General features: G+C 39.0%; 1 protein-coding gene across 1 annotated transcript in view; it reads right to left on the bottom strand.

Annotated features, from left to right (window-relative positions):
- Positions 1-13,847, bottom strand: part of LOC149281985 (dachshund homolog 2-like) — a 197,791-nt gene that overhangs the window by 10,592 nt on the left and 173,352 nt on the right. The window lies entirely within an intron of this gene.

The following is a 13,847-nucleotide window of genomic DNA, read 5'->3' as shown; positions in this document are numbered from 1 at the left end:
TGTTGCATTTAGTTACATAATAAGTGTTAAGTTCAGCAAAGTAGGTGAAGCAGCACCTTTAATGAACATTCACGTTAAAATGTTACATTAATGGATTTAAAGAGTCCTGCTTGGGAGTCTTCTAATCCCTTCCATGTCTTCTTTTGCAGTTTCTCTAGGATATGGTCATTCATTTACCTTACTTACCTAATTTGGAGTAATGCGCTTACCTATGTGAGCGGAAGGACCTTTCGGCCATTTTTTACTGGTTGAATGTGTTTCTCTTTTACACAGACGAGAAGAACTACCAACAGGTAGAGCAAGGGTGTCCAAGCTGCAGCCCTCCAGCTGCTGCAGGACTACATCTCCCATAATGCTCTTTTAGCTAAGTGGCTGGCAGAGGAGTATGGGAGATGTAGTCCTGCAGCAGCTGGAGGGCCGCAGGTTGGACACCCTTGAGGCAGAGGCTTTTATATATATATGTAAATATATATATAATATTTGTTATTAGTGTTATTGTTTTATATAGCGCCATTATATTCCATAGTGCGGTAATGGGTAAACATTATTATTATTATTTTATTATTATCCTTTATTTATATAGCGCCAACAGTTTACGCAGCGCTTAATACAATACATATATTCAAGGGATATGACAAGACAAGAATTGACAGACTAAGACAAACCGATACATTTGGTGGAGAGAGCCCGGCTCGCAAGCTTACAATACATAATAAGTAATACATAATATAACAATTAGACTTAAAGCTTAGAACTTAAATGAGCTTATGGCTGATAACTAGTAATATTGATTTATTCACCTACAGTCTCCATGTATCCAGCTAACCTCTTACCTGAATATGTTGAATGAATGGAATCCCAGACCTGCTTACACTGTAAATGCCCATTACTGCTGGAATACATCTTTGTCACCTTATTATGATAAGTCAATACTCAGTAAATGGTCAGAAACCCCCTGGACACCCCCCTCCTAAATTCCAATTACATGATTGCACCTCTGGCCATCACGGCATCTGAAACCAAATCAGCGGGAACGCGTCCAGTTTTTTTCTTTTCCCGATGAACACAACGCCACTTACAGCCTTGCTCTGAAATATAACTGTTGGTGATGAAGACAAGTGTCGCGCCGCATGGCTCGCAATGTTTCCGTACAGTAAATTGAAGTTTCAAAATAATATTACTCTCCGTTAAAGACAGAGACACAGCTAAATTAGGTGCCCGCCGGCTGCAGCAAGGATCAAATGCAAAAAGAATCATATTTCATCACAGCTAGTCAAGAGCAGGAAAATAAATAGAAAAATAAGAGCTATGTGGGCAATGATTCATTTTGATAATCTGGCCCAAGAGAGACGCACACAGACAGCACACAGATCTAAGCGCCCGCCGAAAGACAGATAGGACGCAGAGGGTGGGAATCGGGATGACAGTGTAGCAGAGGTCACATTGATTTTTGGAGGCATTTTTCCCATAGATGAGATAACCCTGGACTCCATTTGGTCCATTGTTCATATCCTACCTGTCCCACAAGCAATAAATTTCCTGGTCCACGAAGAAACAAAAAAAAAAAAAGAGAGCAGCAAAGGAGAAGGATCCTACTTATGGCTTCTTATGAATACGTTTTTGTGCTAGCCCAACATGTTTTGCAGACCAAGGTCACATCGTATGTTAAGGTCCTTTAATAGGAAGACGTGGCCGCAGAGTATTACCGTTTACTGTGTACGCGAGGACCTGCCAAACCATTCATCACTTATTTTTTTTTCTCTCTTCTGATTGGAATCGCACACTGCAAGGATGAATGATAAATGTAATACAGATCTATTTCAATCTTGTAATGGCTCTTTACATCTGAATGGTGTCCGCTTTTCACCGCTCCCTTTTCTGATAAGTGCGCTTTTAGTAGGGCATTTATCAACCATGCGTGGAAAGTCTTAATTGGTAGAGCAATTAAAACTGTCAAGCGCTGGGACCATATATTTGGGGAGAACAGGTACGAGGTTTGGTCATATAGCCAGGGAATGTAAAAAAAAAAAAAAAAATGGGCCTGCCAACCTTGTTCTTAAAAGGAAATTAACCTCGCAAAATATTGTCTAACAATCTAGAACGTCCAGTCCTTATAAAGTGATTTAAAAAACTGATTTGGGGTAGCCCATGGAATCTTTTGATACCTTTTATTGGGCAGAAAAAGATGTAAATTCAGCAGTCTCTTCTTCAAGTGGAATTCTGGAGAATATGGAATATTGCCCAACATGGTCAATTAATTATTTGAATTTTAAAAATGTTCACATGATCTGGAAACTCGGCTTAACAAAAACCCCTACTGTAAGATGTTTTATAATAGATCATGTTTATATGCATTGTTGTTATATCATTTCACGTTACCTTTCGCACCTTTGTCTCTGAAATCAACTTTTTTTAACAATGTTATATACACCTTTTTTTGATTTAAATATCCCGTTACTTTTTTTTTGCATGTTCTTCAGTTACAACAACTTTTCCTGGTTCACCAATTTTTTTTAGGGTCCAAAATCCCATGGATCCAGAAACCTTTTTCACAATGAAATATAATTGCGTATATATAAGTAACACCTTCTCAATATATACAAAAAGAAAGAGGCATTAACCTACAACAAGCCTAATGAGATGTTTCGATAAGAAGAGAAGGAACAAATGACAAAATGATGACAAAAGTGTCCAATCAGCACTGGAATGATTACTGGACTCCCAAATCTTCATGTTCTGGGGTGGCACTCTCTGAAGAGATATGCGACCCCTTGCTTCCATCCGTGGCCAGAAGGCTACGGGATGGCTGTTTCATCTTGGTCCTCCTCAGAAGCAGAGAACCACTAAAGTCTTCAAGGAGAGGCAGAAACCCAAAAGGGTGACCTCCCCACTTTCACCAAAAATTGTATCTTCTGGGTATCCGGCTCCATTTTAGTAGCCATTTTAGTGTACCATATCAGTCAAACGTGCAAAAAAACCTATTACTTAATGAGGGCAAAAGGACAGACGCAACAACAAAAAGGTTCCATCCATAAAAATGGCCACTGGAAGGCCAAAAGACTGGGGTGAGTGAAAAGAAAAAAGAAAAATGTGCCAGGAAGGGTCCGAGGCAAAATTATGCTCTTACCCATGAGCCAAGAACTAAAAAGTGATTGTCTACACAAAACTAAAACACAATTTGTGACACACACACAGATCTTGGACCTTGCCTGGTGGCTCCATGGCACCTTGGGCTTCCAGCCTTTGCCCCCCATGAAGGCCAGAGGATCGAGTGATTCTCTCTCCAACAGGCACTATTAAATCTTAGCCAAAAAGGCCAAAAAGGCTAAGATACATTTGGAAAAACGCTGAAAGTCCCAAAGTTAATTGATTTCCCGACTTGGGGTAAAAGAGGCAACCTTGGCAGTATCATAGTGAATGCATGAACACAGCGCTCATCTACCAGGAGTCTTGGGCAGGAAAAAAGTTTCATATAGTGTCATATAGTTACGGAAAAATCCAGAAGAAGTCATAGAGTGCTGACTGTTTTAACCTTGTGATTCACATGCCAGCTTCACAATCAATGTCTCTCTTCTTAATTAGTCCGTGAACGCGCAGGACAGCGAATGCAAAGAGGGAGTAGCTGATTAATCTCTCCCACCGGCTCTAAATCACTTTTTTTTTTACATTTATTTCCCAAATAAATTAGAGTATATTACTTAAGACTAAAATTGCATTTTTTCATTAGTGGTGTTTATCATAAAAAAAACAGCGCTTACAATAAAAATACTATATGGTGCCCATTTTTCCTGAATGACCTTAACATTAAAGCGAAACCGTAAAAACCAACGACCATGCGCATCTCCCTTACGTAGTTACCGGGAGTTTGTATAAATTGGATGTACAGGCAATTTATTTTGTGCTGATAAAACAAATGTGAAATGAAACATTTTAAATATAATCTTAGAAACTGCATTAAATATGGCAATTAGATTATATTTTAACAGTCCTTGGCAGGTAGTTTTCACAATCGCCATGATAGTGTTTTAAGAAATGAAGTTCATATTTCACGGTTGTGTTCCCTACCAGAGAGAAATAATTCAGGCATAATAAAAGATTTAGTATCAAACTATGCTCTGCTCCACTCCATAATATCAAAAACCGGGACGAGTAAATCTTCTCTGGGTTTAATGGAATAAAAAAACAAAAAAATCACGCTTTTCATTACTCAAAAAAAGTTTTTAAAAATGTTCCAACCCATTCCACCAATTTCCTTCCATCGATATATCAGAAGCCCAAGAAGCACTTGACAATAGCCCTACCTTTTAAGTGTCACCTCTATGGGTATTGAATACCCCCCCCGGGGGCTAAATTTGGGACACCCGTGTTAAGGAGCTGGACGGAGTGAGGCAAACCGCAGAAATGAGTGGGGCAGGAGGAATGACCACCTGGCTGCCTTAACATAAGAACCACCTGATGGCCATGTGGGATCTTCAATGGTGGTCAAAGCTCCCTGAGCAAGTAAGAAGTGATGAGAGGATCTCCCCTAGTGGAAATTGGGACTATACCGTGAAAACCAAGACTGTTGTGAAGTATGGTAATGGCATTTTTCAGTTGACGCTCTTCCAGCTACATTATTTCTATTATCTTTTATTTATATGGCGCCTATAGGTTCCGCAGTCCATACGTTCAAAAGGTCTGACAAGACTAGAACTGACGGACTAAGACGAACCGAGACAAGAGGACTCGGCTCACAAGCTTACAATTATTATTATTACAATCTGCATATATGCCAAGTAAACCTCTTCAGGGAAGACAGTCCCTCTCTGGGATCCATATCCCCGCAAATCTCTTCTCCTTGATTGATGTCCCTGTTTTTAAGAGCCTGAAGGATTTTCTATGCTGATACTTCTCAAGAAATGTTCAGGATGGAAGCAGAAGCACAAAGTCCGATAAGAAAAAAAAAATAGCTAAACCCGCCAGGCAGGTACCGATCATTTAAAAATGTGATTGCACGCTTTTGCCAGAAACATATAAATAATGCCATTTCGTTCTAGATCTCGGTTGGCTTAATGTGCCACTTTGTTCAATATCGCCCTTCTTCAGTTTAATACCTAGAAGACGCCTCCGAGTCAGGTATCGGTGTTGAAATGTTTCGAAAACAAGCTTGCTGCAAATATTTATGAATCCATATGGAACGACAGATGTCTCTGCATACACATCGCAGGAAACACTTCATTTTACACCATAATCCTGCTGCTACATCAGCAGATTTTTAACTCAAACTCCATCCTCCACTCTCCCATCAAAATCCCGCTATCCAACATTTATCTGCAATTAATATATATATTTATATATGCCCTATTTTAATTTTAGATGGGTTCTGGAACTGTTACGGTAAAAAGGGAAAGAATATTTTATTATTATTTATATGGGACATGGGGCGAGACGCCGTTCCATACAACCCAAAGGATAATAGAAATAATAAAAAAAAAAATAACTCCCTGCCCCCAGATATTCAAGACGTCACAACATAGTCCCACATGTTTTTTGGAGGAAGTTTTACTTTACTGAGAGGGTGGTAGATAAGTGGAACAGACTCCCAGCAGAAGTAGCAGCGGTGAGTACAGCGAGGGAAGACAAGACTAAAGGACTGTTGGGCCGAATGGTTCCATGTTCCTAACGGCCCGGCGGCATGTCCACTAAAACACCGTTTAGAAGCCACGTCCGACACTTTTGTTCTTTTTTCCGCTCCATAACTCCAGACCGAGAAAATGTTCCCTGGCAGATAGAAAGCGGCGCTCCCTGCCCCCGAGTAATTATTCCTGCTTTATTAAGGTTTATTTTATAACTTTATAAAGCAGGTTATAAAAGACAGCGCCGCTATTATGTCCTCCCCTGCTTAGACTTAATAAATATTATGTCCCTTGCCATCGATTAAAACCAAGTAGCGCAGAAAATAGTAGTAGGTGTAATCTTCTGTATAGATGTAAAATAACCTTTATAAAACAGGGGTATATAACAGTCGGGGAGAAATGACACCGGTGTAGTTTAATAAAATAGTGCCCCTGTAGCTGAATTAATCCGAAAATCCCGGTGGCCGTTGCGACCGTGTCCTTTCGTAAGGCCGGGGAGCCGGTTAAATTGGCAAAATCCATATATTTTTAGCAATGTTCCGTTTGCGTCCGAACAGATACAAGGTTTGCAGCGAAGGTATCTGGGGACTCGTAAAACTGCTGGGAAACATATTTCTCGCTGGTATTTTAGTACTTTGAAAATTCAATCACTGGGAAAATGTTTCGCTGTAAATATCTGGAGAGGCCAACAAAAGCCGCGTCCGTGCCGAGCACCTGGTTTAGTCATTTAAAAGGACTGTAGCGGGGTTTTTTTTTGGACATCTTAAGAAAAACAAGATGAGGAGGGAAAAACAAAACCAAAAAAAGCTATCAATTGTTACTATTTAACTATTAAAGGAGACGCGATGCATTCGTGACGGCTACGCAAGCCGCAAAAGGAGATGGGTTCGTAAAATTTATTGGATGTGGCCTTTTAGGAGTAAACTAAAGACTGCGTTCAAAGGTTTTAACTGCAAAAAAAAAGAAAATCTAATTTTTTTGGTGTGTTTTACTTAAAATTCCAGTTTGGCCACATGGCTCTGGAAATCAGAGCTGAGTATAAGGACTTCGAGGCGGTGGAGACATCCGAAATGCTCGCACCTGGAGCGGAGTCTGGAGTGACCTTGGCTCTGCAGGGGTGATTCTTCATATAAATGGTCTCAAGTTGACTTTCTTAACTTAATTTTGCCCGTTTCGGCCCATGTTAGGACCATTCTGTCCACTCCTGCCCCCTTTCATGTCTATTGTGAGCTAGCTTTCGCTATACCTCCTCAACTCAGACTAGGGCCTGCTCCTCCAGGAGACATGGAGACCTTTGGGATACCAGCCCTGTAACCCTCCCGCAGCGGTTTAGATGACGGAGCAGACTACTTTCACAAGCGGTGATGGTTGTCTGCCGCAGACCGTTTCTGTGCTGTGTAGATGAACAACTGTAGTCAAAACTGACAGGAACAACTCAAAAATTTAAATGAAATCAACATCCTAAATGTTTCATTCCGCTTAAAATTCAAATCTTGCGATATAGAAAAGGTCATATTTTCTTCTAGTTGAATTACTCCTGGAAAACACTTAGACCGAGGTAAATTCAGTCGTGGTTAAACTACAACTCCCATGATGGTCAGCCAGCATATCTTGGGGTTCACCACAAGTGTAATGGTGAATCCAGAAAAGGACCTCCTTGCTCTAGATACCAACTGCAGCCCATTGAAAGCTGAAACATATGTCTGGGGTTGTTGGTTCCCTCATGCAGAGGAAATTTTTATCTCTTTTGGTTTTGAGCTGCGCTTTTGGGTGGGATCAGACTGATATGCAGATGGAGATTATTTTCTCTGTAATGGCACAAAAGAGCTTAAATATTGCCAGGTGGGGACGCACTATAGGGTAGGCTAAGAAGTGGCTGTCTGTTCTTGGTGAGCATCTCATATTCTTTTTGTAGGAGATGTTCAGCGAGTATACCTAGAAATTTCCCTAGGGTTGTCTCCAAAAGTTCTCCCTCTCTTGTTCCTCATGGGAGGAGCGAGAGGGAAATAGCTGATTCAGAGGCAGGGCAAGCCACAATATACAAGAAAAGATGGGTGGAGCCAAAACACCTTATAAAAAAGGACACCTCTATTCAACACCATTATATTCATATTTTAGTGCTAAAACTGCCACTACGATTACTGACAATTATACTAAATCACAGAAAAATAAATATACAGGGCTGGAATTTTGCAGATTACTACTGGACAATAAAAATCTTGATTTTTAATATGTCAAACATTGCGTGGACTACCAACATCCGCCAGCCCTGGCTAGTGACATTTTCTGATGGTTCACAAACTCTAATGATTCTTTTCCAAGACTCTGTGTATATATAAAAGCAGCAAAGAACATCAGTTTCAGGAGAAAGAGATGAATGCGCGCACAAGCACCCTGTCAATTTTTGAAGATTGTAAAGAGACAAAAAAAACCATCAACTAACTTTTTATGAACGCCATTCCGTGGGTACGTGTGATCCCCCCCCACCCCCCACAAACAGACGCATTATGGCTCAGAGTCTGCCGTGCATTTGTTTTACGGTAATAAAATATGGCCTTGTTCTCCTGCCCTGTGCTATTCTTTCCTGCGCTCTTCATTAACAGGCCACCGATCTGCCAAATTACTTGTTCTTTTTTCTGTCAATTTACAGAACAAACTCTGCTGCCTGGTGAAGGACATTAATGTGCAAACACAGATGAGAGAATGACTCCTGGCATCCTACAGAGGTTAGCAAAGCAGAAAGGAACACAACAGCCGCGATTGTAACAACGGACATTAGACATATAGCTATATGTGGTATAAATTATATACAGGGTATGTGCATGTATGTATAGATTCTGTTCTGAAGGGCTTCTGTTACTTTAGAGTCAGGGTTTGCCCGGGGCATGGTCCAAGTCCTGTTGCCCCAGTTGGATCTCTGATGTTTCACGTCTGTGAAGTACCGTTGTCACTTAGGTCGTCTGAATCTACTCATAGTTGCTTTAAGATAAAGCCATGTCCCTATGCCTCCTATGCCCTATAAGGAAATCGTTACGTGAACTTTTATAATTTATATTATAAAACTTTGTATATTATATTTGTTGTATGTAACGAGGTTTCTCCAGGAAATCAAGTCCAACGTTGTAAGCTTCTGGAAGTTCTAAAATATCCAGAGAGGAGGATATATACCGCCATGGCCAGTTCTACATCCTATGTTCGGCGGCTGCCGCATCTGACCCCTACAAGAGGTCTGGACAGATCTTCTGAAGCTGCGATTGAAGAGCTCATGGCCACCAGTCTAAAGTCACTGCGAAACCCCATGAGCAAACGGTCTGAGGATCCAGTCCAGACAACGTATAACAAACGCGACTCTAATGACAAGACAAGAGGCACAGACTGCGCTACCAAACATATTATATAACTTAATATGTGCTTCCAAGACCATCTTGTTCTTTCTTCGGCCGCTACGTCTCGTCCAGGAAAAGTTGTCTGAAAATGGCGGGGCTGAGCTTGCGTGATCTTTCTGAACATGAATTATAGTAACAGAAAAAAATAAAAATAAATAAATAAAAGGGAACGGACAAAACTCTTGAAGTATTCATGACCCCTCAGGCAATACCAATGTTAAAACAACGCGAACAACAGCAATAAAATACAATTGTATGAAGTGCTCTGTGTGTGGAAAACCCAACACGAATGGCATATAATTGCCGACTTAAAAAATTGCATGGCTGTCTCGATTTATGTCTGGTATTTCACCTTTTAAAAATTTTAATCAGGCTTTGAAATCATTGCCGGAAACCATATGTTTATTAGAGCATTTGCAAGCCAGTATCAAAGTCGGCGTGGCTCCAGATCACAGCAAAATCCTTTTTTTTTTCCCTCCCCTCTTTTGTCGATCAGCATATAAATCCTTCCCCATCTTCATTCCTAATACTTCTGTCATTACTAAGATTTTGGACGTATTCTCTCAGAATTCATTGAGAAGGAAACTCAAATTCACTAACAAGGAGCAGATTAGGGGACTCATATTGTCTTGGAAAAGTGCCCGCGCAGGATTAAAAAGAACAAAAACGGAAAGGGCCGTCCGAGAAAAGCGCTGTTTTGGGCAAAATTTTAATCCCGCAATTACTGCCAGGCGTATTATTATTACAAACAAATGTATGCAGTCAAGTGTTAGACAATCATGTTGAGATATAATGTTGCAATTTACGATATTTACGGAAAGGATCGTTTATTATACACAAGACGTTTTGAAATATTTAAAATTTGGGGGCAATACTTGATTTTTTCCACCCAAGGGAGACCGCAGTGATTGCATAAAAAGCAATTATTAACCCTTTTCTGTCTGAGAAGAAAATGCATACTGAAAGAGGTCATTATCTAAAACTAGAGGATCAGATTTAATAAAAGGACGTTTATGTTGCTGAGAGGGTGGTAGATAAGTGGAACAGCCTCCCAGGTGATGTGGTAGAGGTTAAAACAGTGAGGGAATGGGATAGGCATTTGGCTCCTGGATCAAAGATGCGACCAACGAATGGTTAAGGTAAATGGGCCAAATAGTTTTTATGTACCATCAAATTCCATGTTTCTGAAACTGTATATAGTAGAAATTTAACACTTTAAGGTCAGAAAGATAAGTAAAAGCTCTCTAAGGCAACACGTGGGTGTACAGGGGTAGGAGAGGCAACAAAAAAAAGGTCTAGGGGGTAAAAGAGGCAGTCCGCAGGTCTTTGCTATATGGTGGCATTTAGTTCTGAAGGCTGGATAGGGGCCCTGTGAATATATAAGGGCCCTAAAACCATCTCAGCTCACATTATTAACTATGCACAATGCAGGGCCAACACAGGCCAACTTGCAGGAGTAACATGCTATAGATAGCACGTAGTTAAGTAAGTTTACGTTACGCCTCTCCTGTAATTGAATAAAAGTAATATATGTAGATACAAAGAAAGTACAATTCATACAATTTCATGGTTCCAAGGATATCTCAATGAGGGGGGTGGGGGTGGGGCAAAAATTAAATAATCTACGCATTGACCTTGCCAGGACCATTAAACAGGGCAGTGAACTACTTCAAATAGCTGCGAGTGTTAAACATTAGTTCTGCCTTAAGTAGGTTGGTTTTAAGAGCCAAATGTGCACCGCAGTCTACCCGAACATTAAAACCACCTTTCCGACTTCATTTTACAGAAAACTTAATGACCTGAACAAACTATTGAAGAAAAAAAAAATAGAAAAGAAAAGTAATTATTCCAACAGATGAAAGAAAACAGTAAATTAACAATCTTTTTTTTTTTTTCTTTCTAGGGGAAGTTGAGCCGTCTTTGTTGGGCATGCACGCTTTTTGATTTTTTTTTCTTTCGAGAAGCTTACGGAAAGATTATATTAAACAAAAAGGTTTTTTTGGGGGGGAAACCCCCCATACAAGTTAATACTTTAGGTGTACGTGCGGAAGAGAAATAAAATGCGTATACTGGAGCTGAGGGATTGCAGAAAACTTCTCGGAGTACATAAAAAACAGATTAGCACTTAACCTTGTCAAACATAAAGAAAACATAAAGTGTGTATAAATGATATAATAATGTGTACATTTTTGTATCAGAAATATTAGATAATATATAAATTTAACTGATTAAAATAATATTATTTAAAAAAATGAAATATATATATATTATTCTGCAAATATTTTAATAATTATTAATAATATTATTATAATTATATTTTCATTATAATTATAATAATTATAATTAATCATAATTAATAATAATATTTTGGATATATTAACCATTTTCAGATGTTTTCTTCCTGTTTATTGAAGGACTTTTGAGGACATCTATTGTGATTGCCCTCTTTTGTATTAAAATAATACTTCTTTTTTTTAAAGGTTGACTTTTTAGTGAGAACACTGAGTAAACTGTTCCTCTGAAGTCTATCAGATAACAAGAGAGTAACAGAGACCTCATGCAACATAGAAATAAAAAAGATATAAAAAGTATTAAATGCTTTTATGTGCTTTGATCTTAGTAAAAAAAAAAAAATCATCCACAAAGCAACACTATAAACGAACTTTACTGGTGATTCTCAGTGCTACCAAAGGGTGTCTCTGTGGATTTTTATTAAGTCCTGAGGAACGTGAGCTTTAGAAGAACAAGGCTTTCTTAGAAGTGTATTTGAAGAAACGATGTTCTAAACGCATTTCAAAAATAATAGTAAAAAAAAGAATACTTTAGCTGTTGATTGAGGAATCAGAGAAACGCACAGTAATTTGACTTGATTAGTTGGTAATCATTATTTTGAATTTTTTCAGCCCACGATAAGATTATTAAACTATTTTTTAATGAGAAATAGAGTTTATGGGATAACTAACGCATTAAGAAAACAAATTCACATGAATGCGACCATATTATGCAAAACAAATTACTTTCAATAATTCATTAAGTTCAAAGCATATTTTCGCAATGAGCGAGAGCAGCTCTCTAACAAGATGTTTCCATAATACGGGAGCCCAGATAAGAACGTTCCTCTGTTTGGGAAATTAGGGAATTATTTCAGAGACGTCTTTGCCAGAGTTCACATTATTGTGTATCAACAATTATTGTGTTGTCCTTTAGCAGAACCTCTGTCGGACACAGAAAACTGAATGTTTTTGACTCATGATAAAATGATGTATTATATCCAATGGTGGTCATGAAATAACGATGAAAAGACTCTTCAGAATGGTATTAGGGGGGGTCACATAGGGAATGGAACTAGGGAGAAAAAGTGGGGGGACAGCATTTAGAATAGAGAATGAGAGAGAGATATGCAGAAAGACACAGCATATTCCCAGGCAACGAGTTAAAATGTTAGTATGTGTGCGTGAATGTAGGTGGTTAACCTTTATGCCTACAGTGAGATCTTCAGCGGAAGATTTAGGATCTAGAATTCTGAGGAATCTCCAAAAAGGAGCAACAGTCCTAAAAAGCATCTCCTTTTAGAAGGAACGGTCCTTCTTTTTGTGGACCTCAATCCCTCTGTCCCTCTTTCCCTGATGCCCCTCTTTTCTAGAAGCTCAAAATGTTTTCCTAAAAGTCAACAATGTCTACAGAAAAAGCAAGAAATGCATTCATAGATTACGCACTATTATTTTTTAACATGCCTCACCCAATTACAGGGTGAGAAAACTGTCTCAAAATCACACCATAAGTCTTGGTAAAAAGCCTACCCCATGGCCAATACCTCTAACCACAACCTCAAAAAGAAAAGTGTCCATCTTTGGACATAATGGGTTCCGATTGTGTTAGAAGCCATGTACGAGGCTTCAAACAGGCCCGTCCATAGATTCTTCTGATCTGTTTATAGAAATATGTAAATAAATCAAATTGGACAAAACATGTTGCCCGGCGCTCTTTTATTCCTGGTATTCTTTCCATCGATTCTCCTGAAATGTCTTTGCGTCTGCAACATCTCTGGTGGCCAAGGGTATCGAGAGCTCATTTAAAAGAAAGATCAATCACATGACCTTCATAACCAGGCCCGGAATTCTGGCACGGAACAAGTTACTTTTCACCTAAGAAATCATGTTTCATTCTTTATTGAGTTCAAACAAATATTATTTGAAAGTGGGAAAAAAAATGCAGTCCTTTAGGGGGAAAAAATGCTGCGTCATGAAAAAACTTGTGCTCGGAGTTTTGTTAACGCTGCGTTTTCGATATTACAGTGTCAGTCTTCATTCACCACCTGACAAACTTGTCAGTCAAACGGCAATCCAGTTTCGTAACCGCGGATCACAACTATAATACTGCTGCCTGCGCATTATCTTTTGATAAATAACAGCCCGGCTATCTGAAAATTATTATCTTAACAAACTCAACCATATCAAAACTTTCTTCATAGTGAATATTTAACCCTCTAAACCCTCTAGAAGAGGCACTTATCGCTTTCACAAGCCCTCAAGTCCTCCAACGTTCCTTGATTTCTGTATTTTCTGTCTTCTACTTCGATCATGAACGTATATCAGGTCTCCTATTCTTATAAAAACCATTCTTATCAGCCATAAACAACGGGTTTTAGCTCAAAATGTTCTTTTCAATCAATAGTTTTCGAAGGTGCATCCAAAACCAAACTTAGGTGCATGAATTAAGCAAATTCACCATTCATGTCTATCAAAGTAAGATGAAATAAACAAATGCTGATCCATTAATATGTTAAGCGACCTTAGCAGATCGGTCATTTTATTCTCTGCTCTGAACTATGAATCATATAAAAAAA

Source organism: Sceloporus occidentalis, unplaced genomic scaffold (genome assembly GCF_023333645.1).
Source record: "Sceloporus occidentalis isolate IW3139 unplaced genomic scaffold, rSceOcc1.0.p SCAF_125, whole genome shotgun sequence".
In the NCBI taxonomy this organism is placed as follows: domain Eukaryota; kingdom Metazoa; phylum Chordata; class Lepidosauria; order Squamata; family Phrynosomatidae; genus Sceloporus; species Sceloporus occidentalis.
The sequence above is the reverse complement of the archived record's forward strand: the minus strand, read 5'-3'. Positions and strand labels throughout refer to the sequence as shown.